This window comes from Cucurbita pepo, chromosome LG14 (genome assembly GCF_002806865.2).
Source record: "Cucurbita pepo subsp. pepo cultivar mu-cu-16 chromosome LG14, ASM280686v2, whole genome shotgun sequence".
NCBI lineage: Eukaryota > Viridiplantae > Streptophyta > Magnoliopsida > Cucurbitales > Cucurbitaceae > Cucurbita > Cucurbita pepo.
This window is the reverse complement of record NC_036651.1, coordinates 6,956,144-6,969,001: the sequence shown is the minus strand read 5'-3', so window position 1 is coordinate 6,969,001 and position 12,858 is coordinate 6,956,144. Positions and strand designations below refer to the sequence as shown.

At 38.4% G+C, this 12,858-nt stretch overlaps 1 long non-coding RNA gene across 4 annotated transcripts; it reads left to right on the top strand.

The window, feature by feature from the left end:
* The first annotated feature begins 9,542 nt into the window (after positions 1–9,542).
* On the top strand, positions 9,543–12,519 carry LOC111810010. 4 transcript variants are annotated; one of them, XR_002817351.1, is made up of 4 exons: positions 9,543–10,181; positions 10,764–11,083; positions 11,171–12,032; positions 12,117–12,519. It is a non-coding gene; the product is annotated as an uncharacterized LOC111810010 (long non-coding RNA). The 4 variants fall into 4 exon arrangements; XR_002817350.1 differs by having other exon boundaries at positions 9,543–10,483; XR_002817349.1 differs by having other exon boundaries at positions 9,543–10,585.
* The last annotated feature ends 339 nt before the right edge of the window (positions 12,520–12,858 follow it).

Sequence of the window (12,858 nt, the reverse complement as noted above, 5' to 3'; positions counted from 1 at the left end):
AATACTCAGTAAGTGACCCCACTATTGGGGTTAAATGCAACAATCACATGCAATGAAATGATGGAACCTATCTTTCGTTTCGTTTCGTTTTCCCTACGGTATAATCCTAATGGATAATTGTGGACGTGTACCATATACTCTACACACAGCCCATACGTGCGAGTATGGGCTCACCAGCTAGTTCGCACACTGCTGGGCCACTGTCCTTAGCCGGTGGGCATACTCTGGGAGCCCCTTATGCCAGGACCCGTTAAAACTAGAACCGTCACGGAAGTGCTATGCAATGCATAACGATCATTGTCCTGCCATTAGATGTACGCGTCCATACCCTCGTGATGGGATGGGGGTATCCCCCAGATGCATGAACACACATAATGCATGAGGTCCCCCTATTTCTACATTTATCTTTAAGGACCATAACCCACTGTCACGTTCCATGCTTCATGTCATTCTCATTTTCAATTCACATTTCATACACATTTCTATCGGGGCTATGATTCCAGACAGTTTACCGTGTTTCATGTCATGCAATTCACGCTGTTCACATTCACATATTCCATACAAACATGCCATAATCANTATAATCCTAATGGATAATTGTGGACGTGTACCATATACTCTACACACAGCCCATACGTGCGAGTATGGGCTCACCAGCTAGTTCGCACACTGCTGGGCCACTGTCCTTAGCCGGTGGGCATACTCTGGGAGCCCCTTATGCCAGGACCCGTTAAAACTAGAACCGTCACGGAAGTGCTATGCAATGCATAACGATCATTGTCCTGCCATTAGATGTACGCGTCCATACCCTCGTGATGGGATGGGGGTATCCCCCAGATGCATGAACACACATAATGCATGAGGTCCCCCTATTTCTACATTTATCTTTAAGGACCATAACCCACTGTCACGTTCCATGCTTCATGTCATTCTCATTTTCAATTCACATTTCATACACATTTCTATCGGGGCTATGATTCCAGACAGTTTACCGTGTTTCATGTCATGCAATTCACGCTGTTCACATTCACATATTCCATACAAACATGCCATAATCATTCACGGACCACATATCGTCACATGCATAACATATCACATCAAACTAAGCAGCATACATAGCATACATTCACGTTCACATGATTTCGTACTTAAGCACATTAAACTAGCATACAATTTAATGACACGTGCAAATCCATGGGCACGTGCCAACATACAGCAAAAAATGCGTAACCTACAACGAGTGAACCACTTACCTGGTTGGCCTTAGCCGAAGTATTCCCTAATTTNGAAGTGCTATGCAATGCATAACGATCATTGTCCTGCCATTAGATGTACGCGTCCATACCCTCGTGATGGGATGGGGGTATCCCCCAGATGCATGAACACACATAATGCATGAGGTCCCCCTATTTCTACATTTATCTTTAAGGACCATAACCCACTGTCACGTTCCATGCTTCATGTCATTCTCATTTTCAATTCACATTTCATACACATTTCTATCGGGGCTATGATTCCAGACAGTTTACCGTGTTTCATGTCATGCAATTCACGCTGTTCACATTCACATATTCCATACAAACATGCCATAATCATTCACGGACCACATATCGTCACATGCATAACATATCACATCAAACTAAGCAGCATACATAGCATACATTCACGTTCACATGATTTCGTACTTAAGCACATTAAACTAGCATACAATTTAATGACACGTGCAAATCCATGGGCACGTGCCAACATACAGCAAAAAATGCGTAACCTACAACGAGTGAACCACTTACCTGGTTGGCCTTAGCCGAAGTATTCCCTAATTTTTTAACGTAAGCTCCCGTTCCTCGAAAACTACACCAAATGTTGCCAAAGTTTTCTTCTTATCGCTTGTTCGTCACCTTTTGTTAGTATTTCACATTTTAATTAATANAGGACCATAACCCACTGTCACGTTCCATGCTTCATGTCATTCTCATTTTCAATTCACATTTCATACACATTTCTATCGGGGCTATGATTCCAGACAGTTTACCGTGTTTCATGTCATGCAATTCACGCTGTTCACATTCACATATTCCATACAAACATGCCATAATCATTCACGGACCACATATCGTCACATGCATAACATATCACATCAAACTAAGCAGCATACATAGCATACATTCACGTTCACATGATTTCGTACTTAAGCACATTAAACTAGCATACAATTTAATGACACGTGCAAATCCATGGGCACGTGCCAACATACAGCAAAAAATGCGTAACCTACAACGAGTGAACCACTTACCTGGTTGGCCTTAGCCGAAGTATTCCCTAATTTTTTAACGTAAGCTCCCGTTCCTCGAAAACTACACCAAATGTTGCCAAAGTTTTCTTCTTATCGCTTGTTCGTCACCTTTTGTTAGTATTTCACATTTTAATTAATAATCCAACTAACAGTGTAAAATACAGTTCTAAATGACCTCAATAAAAATGAAGTTCTATGTTTTCATTGTTCTAAATTATACAGGATAATAAAACTTAAAACTTAAATTAAAAATAGAATCTGCTCCAACTGAATAATCTTTACCAAATTAATTGCAATCTAACATGTTAGAAGGTATCATACTAATTTGAATAATCTTTAAAAAAATTAATTGCAATCTAACATGTTAGAAGATATCATAGGAAAGAAAAATGCCAATTTTGGAGAAGTACTAGGTAAGGATTCGAATTCAATTTTGGAGAAGTACTAAGGATTCGAATTTTTGTTTTATTTATTTTAGATTTTATGCTAAGATTTTATTTTGCTGCCAAAATGAAAAGATATTATGCTGCATTTATTGTCGCTGTAAAAGATACCATTTCTAGCAATGAAATTACTAATTTAATGGGAATGTCATAAAGACCTTTTATATTCCCATATACAACTCTTCTCGTTCCTTGTAAACAACTTTTGCTCTCCGAAGGTTTAGGGTTTTCGAGGGTGTCTGAGAGTACGGAAAAATCGAGAGTGTTAGCCAGGAAAAACGTGTGAGTGGTTCGCTGGATTTTCTTCGGTGAGTGGCCGGAGGGAGAAGCGACCGAGGCTATCGGTGTTGAATATCGTTGCGCGTCGGTTGGAATAGGCGAGGGGAGTCGTCGCATCGTCGGAATCGGGGTTGTGACGTCGTCGTTGGCGGCGCAGCGACGATTAGGGTTTTCGCGAGATTTCGGGTAAGGAAGACGAGGAAAACGGGTCAGGTTCACGTTTGGCCTCTAGACCAGCCCACGGAACGAACGCGGGCCCTGTGCGTTTCGGCCCAACACGGACGCGCGCTGCAGCCTTGATCTCGGCTCCGCACGCGTCCTCTCGGCTCGGCTCCGACAAACCCGCGGCTCGGCTCCGTCAAATCCCGCAGCTCAGCTTGGCGGCTTAATGGGTCGGCTCGGCAGCTCGGCTTGGTGAATGGGTATCACTATAATATATCGATTCCAAGGTTTTTGGCCCTTCCGAAACCGTTTTTGCCCTTAGTTTTACCATCCGAGGTCAGTATGGCTCCTAAACGTTAAAGACAGATTAGGTCGAGGGTTTATTTTGATAAATAGCATGTGGTTTAGCTAGGGTACCTTATGAAAGGTTATAAATTTTTATGTGACCTTACTGTTGGAGTTAGCTTTCTCCGTGTTATATGATGGTGCGTGCCCTGTGGCCCCTGCATACACCATATTTTATGTGATATGATTATGTGATGTATAGATTGTGTTGACCGTAGATTGTGTTTGTTAGGTGATGTATGAACTTGTGTTGACTGTTGATTGTCTATGTTATGTCATGAATGAGATGATAGTATTATATGCCATGAATATGTTGATTGATGTCATAGATACACGTAGAATTATCGAGTCATGTCCTGAGATGTTTATGCAACTGGAATGTTTATGTAATATGCCATGTAATGTAAGTCATGTGAGATGTCATGTGATATAAGAAACGTAAATGTGATGTTAGCACTACTTATGTAATGCCATGTTAGATATGTTAAGGGACCTCATGCATATATGTATGTCACGTGCATCGGGATTCTTCACCTTTATGATACGAAAGAATGAAATACGATATTTATGTTCGCCATGATATCATGCGGGCCCTTTTTTGTTATGTGGTGTCCGGCTACGTGTAACACGTTTTGCCCGACCAAGTCAGGCCCAGGGGATATGTTTAAGAGCCCGCCTGGTGGGTTCATGTAGACATACATGGGCCATGTGTGAAGGAGTACCACACATCCAACCCTACCCGGAATAGAAAAGCGCCCAAGGCTATGAAAAGTTAGGTCCCGCTCATATGTTGCATGTGTTTGCATTCCTAACCCCAACAGTGGGGTGACTTACTGAGTATTTCATAAAATACTTAAGCCACGTGCTACCTACATTTTTCAGGTAAAGGCAAGGCGCCAATGTACGGTTGACGGTGGAGCTGAGGCCACCATGGAAGTTGGAGACGGGATATTTTTAGGAGTTTACTCTTATTAGACTATTTTAAGTTTTACATTGAGTATTCTTTCATTTGAATTTATTTCGAATTCAGTATTGAAGGATTATTTTCGGAGTTTAAGTTTCATTTTGAATTCATGAATATTTATGAAAGACTCTTTCAAGGTTATTTATCATGAGCTTCCGCTTAATGAGATAAGTATGCATGAGTGACGTCACTAATTAAGTTAAAGAAAATTTGGCTAGAGGTAGTATAAGATCTTGAAATCGATGGCGTCATTGGAATGTCAACGGCCTAGTCCACGGAGGTGGAGAAATTGGAGGTGCTAATTCAACGAGTAGTTCATGTCTGAGTCGGAGAGAGAAGCTGCGAGTGAGTCTCTCTCTCTTTCCATAATAGGTTTCGGGGGAGAAAGAAAGAGTGCGAAATGAGGAGCTATGAGAATGTGAGGGTTTTTGGAGGGTGGTGTGATTGTATGGTGCATGTTTAGATTTGTAACAAACACTTATATCATCGGTTGGATTAAGTTAATATATATATATATTTTTTCTTTTCTTTTCTTTCACAAATAGGTATATACTTTCTGTTTTTGTATAAATTATTTTTTTTTTCGTTTTTGTTTAAAATATTTTCCCTTTCTTTTACAAATATATGTATATATTTTCTGTTTTAGTAAAATATATATATATATTTTTGTTTAAAATATATATATAGTTATTTTCTGTTTTTGTTGAGTAAATTAAATAATTTTTCTATTTAAATATATTATTTATTCTCGCCTCTTTTGAAGCCATTAAAATTAAGACATATTACAACACACAATTATTCTCTTTAAATTCTTAAAAACAATTCTCCGTCTTAGTCTACTCACTAATTAGACGGTATGGTTATATATTCTATTTGATTATATTTTTTTATGGTTATAATTCCATCTTTTTTTTAATTTTTTTATGTTTATAATTCTATTTTATTATATATATTTTTTTATGATTATACATTCTATTTTATTTCTTGTAATTTGAGTGGACCAATTAATTCATAAGTTTCTAAACAAACATTAATTTGGTGAATGATGTTTGCAATAATATTTTTTAATATATATATTTTTTTTTTTCTAAAAATATTTGGTTCCAGATGTCTAACATATTTCTAAATAATTAATTTTAAACGTAATAGGTTCTAAATTTTAAAAATATCGATGTAACAAACGGATTAAATGAGAGGTAGAATAAAACAGAATCATATACAAATGACAGCAATCTAAAGAATAAGATGAATAAGAAAAGTTTAAAATAATTGAAAATGACTATATATACCAACAATTTGCACATTCCTTTTGGATGACTAAATCATAGGAGCATCAAACTTAAAATGTGTTTTACGTGGAACAATTAGGTGATGTCTTATATTTTAATTTTATTTTAAAATATACATGTGAGCATGTTTAGAAATAATTCAAGTATAATTTGAAATTGATTTTGCAAAAAAATTAAGTCTATAAATTCTGATCTACTTTTTGCCCGTGGGCCTGGGCTGAAGTAGAAATGTGGGCTTTCGAGAATTGGGCCTGGGCCGAAGCAGAACTTCTGACGGGCTTCACGTGCGTGTGAGCAGGCTGGGGCTGGCGTGCCTGCGAGCGAAAACTCTTTGGGCCTGGGCCGAAGAGAATTGTGGGCTTCATCATCTCTCATTCCTCACAACTGGGCTTTACCATCTCTCTGGGCCTCACAACTGGGCTTGACCTGTATTCCTCACAACTGAGTTGGGTTCTTCGTTACATCCCCTTCTCTCTTTCTTTTGTAGGATCCTAACCAACAAAAGTCCTAAGCCAAGCCAGCTAGCCGAGAGTCCAGTAGATGGATTCTTGAAGTTCTTAGATGAAGTACTATTATAACAGGGACGCCTATGTGTCTCGGTAATAGAGGAGTTAAGGAAAAAGATACCGACGGAAGCTCACAATTCACCGTTTGCCATGCACCCATGGGGTACTACTAAAATGTACCAAGATTTAAAATAAAAGCTTCCAAGCCACTATTGGAATGACACCGTTTGAGGCCCTGTATGGGAAACGGTGCAAGTCCCCGCTATCTTGGGAGGAGGTAGGTGAGAGAGAGCTAGTAGGACCCAAGATAGTTCGAATGATGTCAAATAAAGTGTTATTCCAGTAGGACTTGCACCGTTTCCCATACAAGGCCTCAAACGGTGTCATTCCAGTAGTGGCTTGGAAGCTGTTATTTTAAATCTTGGTACATTTTAGTCATAACAGTGAAAACTATTGTTAAGACCAATTAGGAATCCAATGTGTTGGTAAGCTATAAACTCTAAATTGTTAAATAATAAAAAAACGATATTTAATTTTTAAGCTATAAACTCTAAATTATTAGATAATAAAAATCGATATTTAATTTTGACGGAAAGATTAAATTGTTACAAATTTAAGAATGGGGAGACTATTGTTACCAAAAATTGAAAATACTATAAAATAAAGTGTTATAAATAAAATTAAAAATACAAAATCTAGGTAAAATATAACAATGTTATTTTGAGAAATTGAGTTATACAGAAGATTTGATTTTACGCTAGGGCTTACTCTTTCCAACACTGAATCTGCTGCAGACGGAGCGGCGATCGTCTCCGGTGTGCATTCGTTTTTATTACCTTCCTTTTATCTGATAATCAATCGTCGTTTCTGTCTCCATTTTTCTAGAATTGGTTCCTGGATCTTCCTTCTGTTGTGTGCCCTAGCGTTTATGCTTTTGTTATGGGTTCCATTTTGAAGATTTTTTATATCCGATCATCAGACGTTTCTTTCCCCATTTTTCTAGAATTGGTTCCTGGATCTTCCTTCTGTTAGTGATCAGTCTAATGTAGGTTATGATGGACCAGTGGATGTGGTCTGTAATTTATGATATATTTAGATGTTCGTTGATTTTGGATGTTGGTTCCTTTTGTTTTGGTTTGTAGTCAAATTTTGTTTCACTTGGTATTCTCCTTTTGCTTGACGAGTCTTTTATTTGTGTTGGTTTGTAGTCAAATTTTGTTTCTCTTGGTATCCTCCTTTTGCTTGACGAGTCTTTTATTTGTGTTGGTTTGTAGTCAAATTTTGTTTCACTTGGTATCCTCCTTTTGCTTGACGAGTCTTTTATTTGTGTTGGTTTGTAGTCAAATTTTGTTTCACTTGGTATCCTCCTTTTGCTTGACGAGTCTTTTATTTGTGTTGGTTTGTAGTCAAATTTTGTTTCACTTGGTATCCTCCTTTTGCTTGACGAGTCTTTTATTTGTGTTGGTTTGTAGTCAAATTTTGTTTCACTTGGTATCCTCCTTTTGCTTGACGAGTCTTTTATTTGTGTTGGTTTGTAGTCAAATTTTGTTTCACTTGGTATCCTCCTTTTGCTTGACGAGTCTTTTATTTGTGTTGGTTTGTAGTCAAATTTTGTTTCACTTGGTATCCTCCTTTTGCTTGACGAGTCTTTTATTTGTGTTGGTTTGTAGTCAAATTTTGTTTCACTTGGTATCCTCCTTTTGCTTGACGAGTCTTTTATTTGTGTTGGTTTGTAGTCAAATTTTGTTTCACTTGGTATCCTCCTTTTGCTTGACGAGTCTTTTATTTGTGTTGGTTTGTAGTCAAATTTTGTTTCACTTGGTATCCTCCTTTTGCTTGACGAGTCTTTTATTTGTGTTGGTTTGTAGTCAAATTTTGTTTCACTTGGTATCCTCCTTTTGCTTGACGAGTCTTTTATTTGTGTTGGTTTGTAGTCAAATTTTGTTTCACTTGGTATCCTCCTTTTGCTTGACGAGTCTTTTATTTGTGTTGGTTTGTAGTCAAATTTTGTTTCACTTGGTATCCTCCTTTTGCTTGACGAGTCTTTTATTTGTGTTGGTTTGTAGTCAAATTTTGTTTCACTTGGTATCCTCCTTTTGCTTGACGAGTCTTTTATTTGTGTTGGTTTGTAGTCAAATTTTGTTTCACTTGGTATCCTCCTTTTGCTTGACGAGTCTTTTATTTGTGTTGGTTTGTAGTCAAATTTTGTTTCACTTGGTATCCTCCTTTTGCTTGACGAGTCTTTTATTTGTGTTGGTTTGTAGTCAAATTTTGTTTCACTTGGTATCCTCCTTTTGCTTGACGAGTCTTTTATTTGTGTTGGTTTGTAGTCAAATTTTGTTTCACTTGGTATCCTCCTTTTGCTTGACGAGTCTTTTATTTGTGTTGGTTTGTAGTCAAATTTTGTTTCACTTGGTATCCTCCTTTTGCTTGACGAGTCTTTTATTTGTGTTGGTTTGTAGTCAAATTTTGTTTCACTTGGTATCCTCCTTTTGCTTGACGAGTCTTTTATTTGTGTTGGTTTGTAGTCAAATTTTGTTTCACTTGGTATCCTCCTTTTGCTTGACGAGTCTTTTATTTGTGTTGGTTTGTAGTCAAATTTTGTTTCTCTTGGTATCCTCCTTTTGCTTGACGAGTCTTTTATTTGTGTTGGTTTGTAGTCAAATTTTGTTTCTCTTGGTATCCTCCTTTTGCTTTACAAGTCTGTTAGTGTGTATTTAGTATAAACCATCTGACGGTCAGTGAGGGCAGGGAATGAATTCAATCCATGGGGGTCATCTACCTAAGATTTAATATCCCACTAGCTTCTTTGACATCCAAATGCTAGAAACAAAATAACTTCATAACGGTGAGATCGCGTCTCGGTTGGAGAGGAGAACGAAGCATTTCTTATAAGGGTGTGGAAACCTCTCCCTAGCAGACGCGTTTTAAAATCGTGAGGCTGACGACCATAAAAAATGGAGTGACTGTCCATTTGTATATTAGATTTGGGAAACAAAGTGACTGTCCATTTGTATATTAGATTTGGGAGTCAATGTGATAAGAAAATTGTCCCCTGACTAGTTAGTCCTTGAGGTGCCTACGGTAGAATACTGATTTTCAACTACTTGGCAACTACCCAATTTGAATTGGTTTTCATAGGTCCTCTAGTTCTCCGGAAACTGCATTAATTGGTCATTCTAATCCCCTATTTGGTATTTGGTATTTGTGCTGATCCTCTAAGATTTTGCAATGGTATACTTAATCATTTTTTTGGTTCATTAATAATTTTTTTTTTTTTTTTTTTTGATGCCAAATTTGGATGGAGGATATTATCCTTTGCCCTTTCTTTGCCCTTGTATCTAGAGGTGTTATTGTTGTGTTTGTGATTGATAAAAAATGCAAAAAGTCTGAAAAGATTTTAGTTTAGTTTGAATTAAGAAACATGGACCTAGACGCAGACATGGGATGTGGTCAACATGCAACCACATGCAACACGAACACAATGACAAGTTATTTTCTAAGCAATTTGGAGTTAGGACACAAAATTTGTTTGGCGGAAGTTTACAAGGGTCTCGTGCCTACAGTGTTTGACAAATGCTCTGAACATATTATATTTATGTTCAGACAAGTGCCCGCCACATGCCTACAGCGCTCAATGAGCGTTTGGCAGTTGTGGAATTCTTTACAAATATTTCTAACGTTAAGAGCGTTTGATGAATGTCACTGCAGAGATTATTTATGTGGTTTTATTTGATTTCGAGATTGGTCACTGCAGAGACAATCGGCTTGAAATTATTACGTTCTCGATCTGTTAATTGTGATTATATGTTATATTTATCGGATATTGGACTCCTTTTCTACTACTAGTGTAATGTTTATTTGGAGATTTGGAAGGATGTTTATCTCAAGAAATTCAAGGTCTTTTCCATTTATTTTCATGCCCCTTTGCTTCCCACTTTTGGGTTTATATAGTGGATACTTTTGGCTGGTCTTTTGTTGTGCCTCTCTACCGTTTTTGGCTGGTCTTTTGTTGTGCCTTTCTGCCTTTCTACCTGAAAATTTTGCAAATGTCTTTTGTCTCGAAAATGTTTTTGTGGGCTACCCTTTTTATGGTTCCAAGAAGATGTCGTGGCTTGCGTTTTCCTAGATTCTTTTGGAGAGATTCTTTTGGAGCGGAGAATTTGAGCAAAGAGTAGTTGGGGGGTTTATAGAATTTGAAAGTGAGAACTCCTTTGTTTGATGTAACTATTTGAGCCGGATGAAATGAACGTACGATTGTGAAAGGGGAGATCCTATAGTATCCTATCCAAAATTTTCTTTTGGTTGGCCCATAGCTAAAAATTACTTTCTTACGATTACGGGGTTGAGCGTAGTCTTTCATCATTAATTAATAATTAGATAAGTTCCGGTGATTGGGGGGGTTTCTACTTGAATTTTTTCTCTTCTAAAATTCACTACTATGTATTGTTATTATAATATGATTTCTGTCTTGCTTTTCAGGTAGTCTGCCATCATACTTTGGTTGGTTTAGCCCACCTGCCCACCCCATACCATTCATTCATACGGGCCGACTTCAAGAGTTGAACCCAGTCTGGAGGCCTTTTGTATTTTAAACCGGGTATCTCTCTCCTCCAAACCCTAAAACTCCGAACCCGCCGCCCCGCCTCTCTACATCTCTCTCCGTCTCTCCAAACCCTAGTAGTAGAAGATAGTGAAGATGAATAATCCATCAGCTGGGTCGTCCTCAAAGCAAAGAACTGGATCATCTCAACCCTCTGAAACTTCTTTTAAGCGCAAGAGAGGGGTTTGTCAGAAACAATGTAACTGGTTTTCCTTTTCTTCCTCTTTGATTTTTGGGCGCAAGTTTGTATGTGAAAATGTAATTATATGATCTCCTCTTCTTTCAGTGCAGCACATGATGTATGGTTTTGGAGATGACGCCGGGAAATCCGCTTGGAACTCCGCCGGCAATATCCGCTCGGAACTCCGCCGGCAATATCCTACAAGAACGAGAACAGAGAGAAGGGATCCAGATCCAGACCCGACCGGCTCAAATCTGACCCAGCGGATAGCCCAGATCTTTGGGCTGCCCGGCCCAGCGGATAGCCCAGATCCGTGGGCTGCCCGGCCCACTACGACAAGGCTAGGTCCGTGGGCTGCCCGGCCCACTACGACAAGCCCAGGTCCGTGAGGTGACCCGGCCCACTACGACAAGGCTAGGTCCGTGGGCTGACCCGGCCCACTACGACAATCCCAGGTCCGTGAGGTGACCCGACCCACTACGACTGCCCCGATCCGACCCGCTTAACACTGCTCAATACAGGTCAGTTTGTTTATTGTGGGAGATGGTTCGATCTTCTGTAACTCGTCTGTCTATCTGTAGGCAAAAATTACGGGGACGGTTTGGACTCGTGGCGCTACCAATTCTCAAGCTTGGAAGCGTAGTCGGAGTGCCAGCCGACCCCGGATCCGACCCGCTAACATTAGTTTGTCTGTGGAGTGTCTAACTCTCTCCCTCGCCCAATATCATGGGTGAAAGTGAGAGGGAATAAAAGAAAAGAAAAGTCTATTTCATTTACTAATTTTTGTGAGAGGGCTGTTTGCGTGTTTTGTATGGAAAAGGAGTGGAATCAGGGGCAATCATATTATTAAGTCAGAGAGGGGCAGGCCATCATATTCTCAGCAAGCATTTCCCTGTATTGTATAAAAGAGGAGTGTGTTCTTCCTCACTCCCGCATTTCTCTTGTTTTCTTATTCAGCTTCTTGGTGGTATGTCTCTCAGTCTCAACTTCTACTTTGATTAATTTTGTATATTCCTCTACTAATGTAGTAATGTTTTTTTATTTCCTCTAGTCATGGCATCCAGCGGCACCAACATGAACGCCGGAAAACAACAGAACAAAAGCGTGTGGAAGGATGAGATAGAATGTCTAATGTGTACGTGGAGTGGGACGGTGAAGGACGCAGTTTATCACCAACGAGTCCACAATGGAAAGTATCATACCTGCCCAACTTGCAAGGTGAAGTTCCCTTCAAAGAGGGACTTGTGGATTCACCAAGATGAGAGACATGATGATGGTAGATAGCTCACACCACACCAAGAGGAGAGACTAGCTCCATCTGGGTGAGCCATTTATGTTTTTATCAAATAGTAAATTATGAACTTGTGTTATGTTTGCTGGTTTGTGTTATGTTTGCTGGTTTGTGTTATGTTTGTTGGTTGGTTGGTTTGGTGAATATTACTTATATTTGAAAATATTGTGTTGTGTTGTTTGTTTTGTAGATATTATTGTTATTATTATGTAATTTGGTTAATTACGCGGTGGATGTAGAATTATCAACCTCTCTCTCTCTATGTTATCGTGTTCTCGTCTCTCCACTTTTATCTATGTTCTTTCTCCTTAAACTGTAACATTTTTTTTTTCTTTTTTTCTTTTTTTAAAATGATTTGTGTATATTTTTTAAAATTCTAACTGTAACATTTTTTTTTTCTTTTTTTCTTTTTTTAAAATGATTTGTGTATATTTTTTAAAATTCTAAGATGTACATAATAAATTTTAAATTTTAAAAATTTGTGTTAAATAGTTTTTTTTTT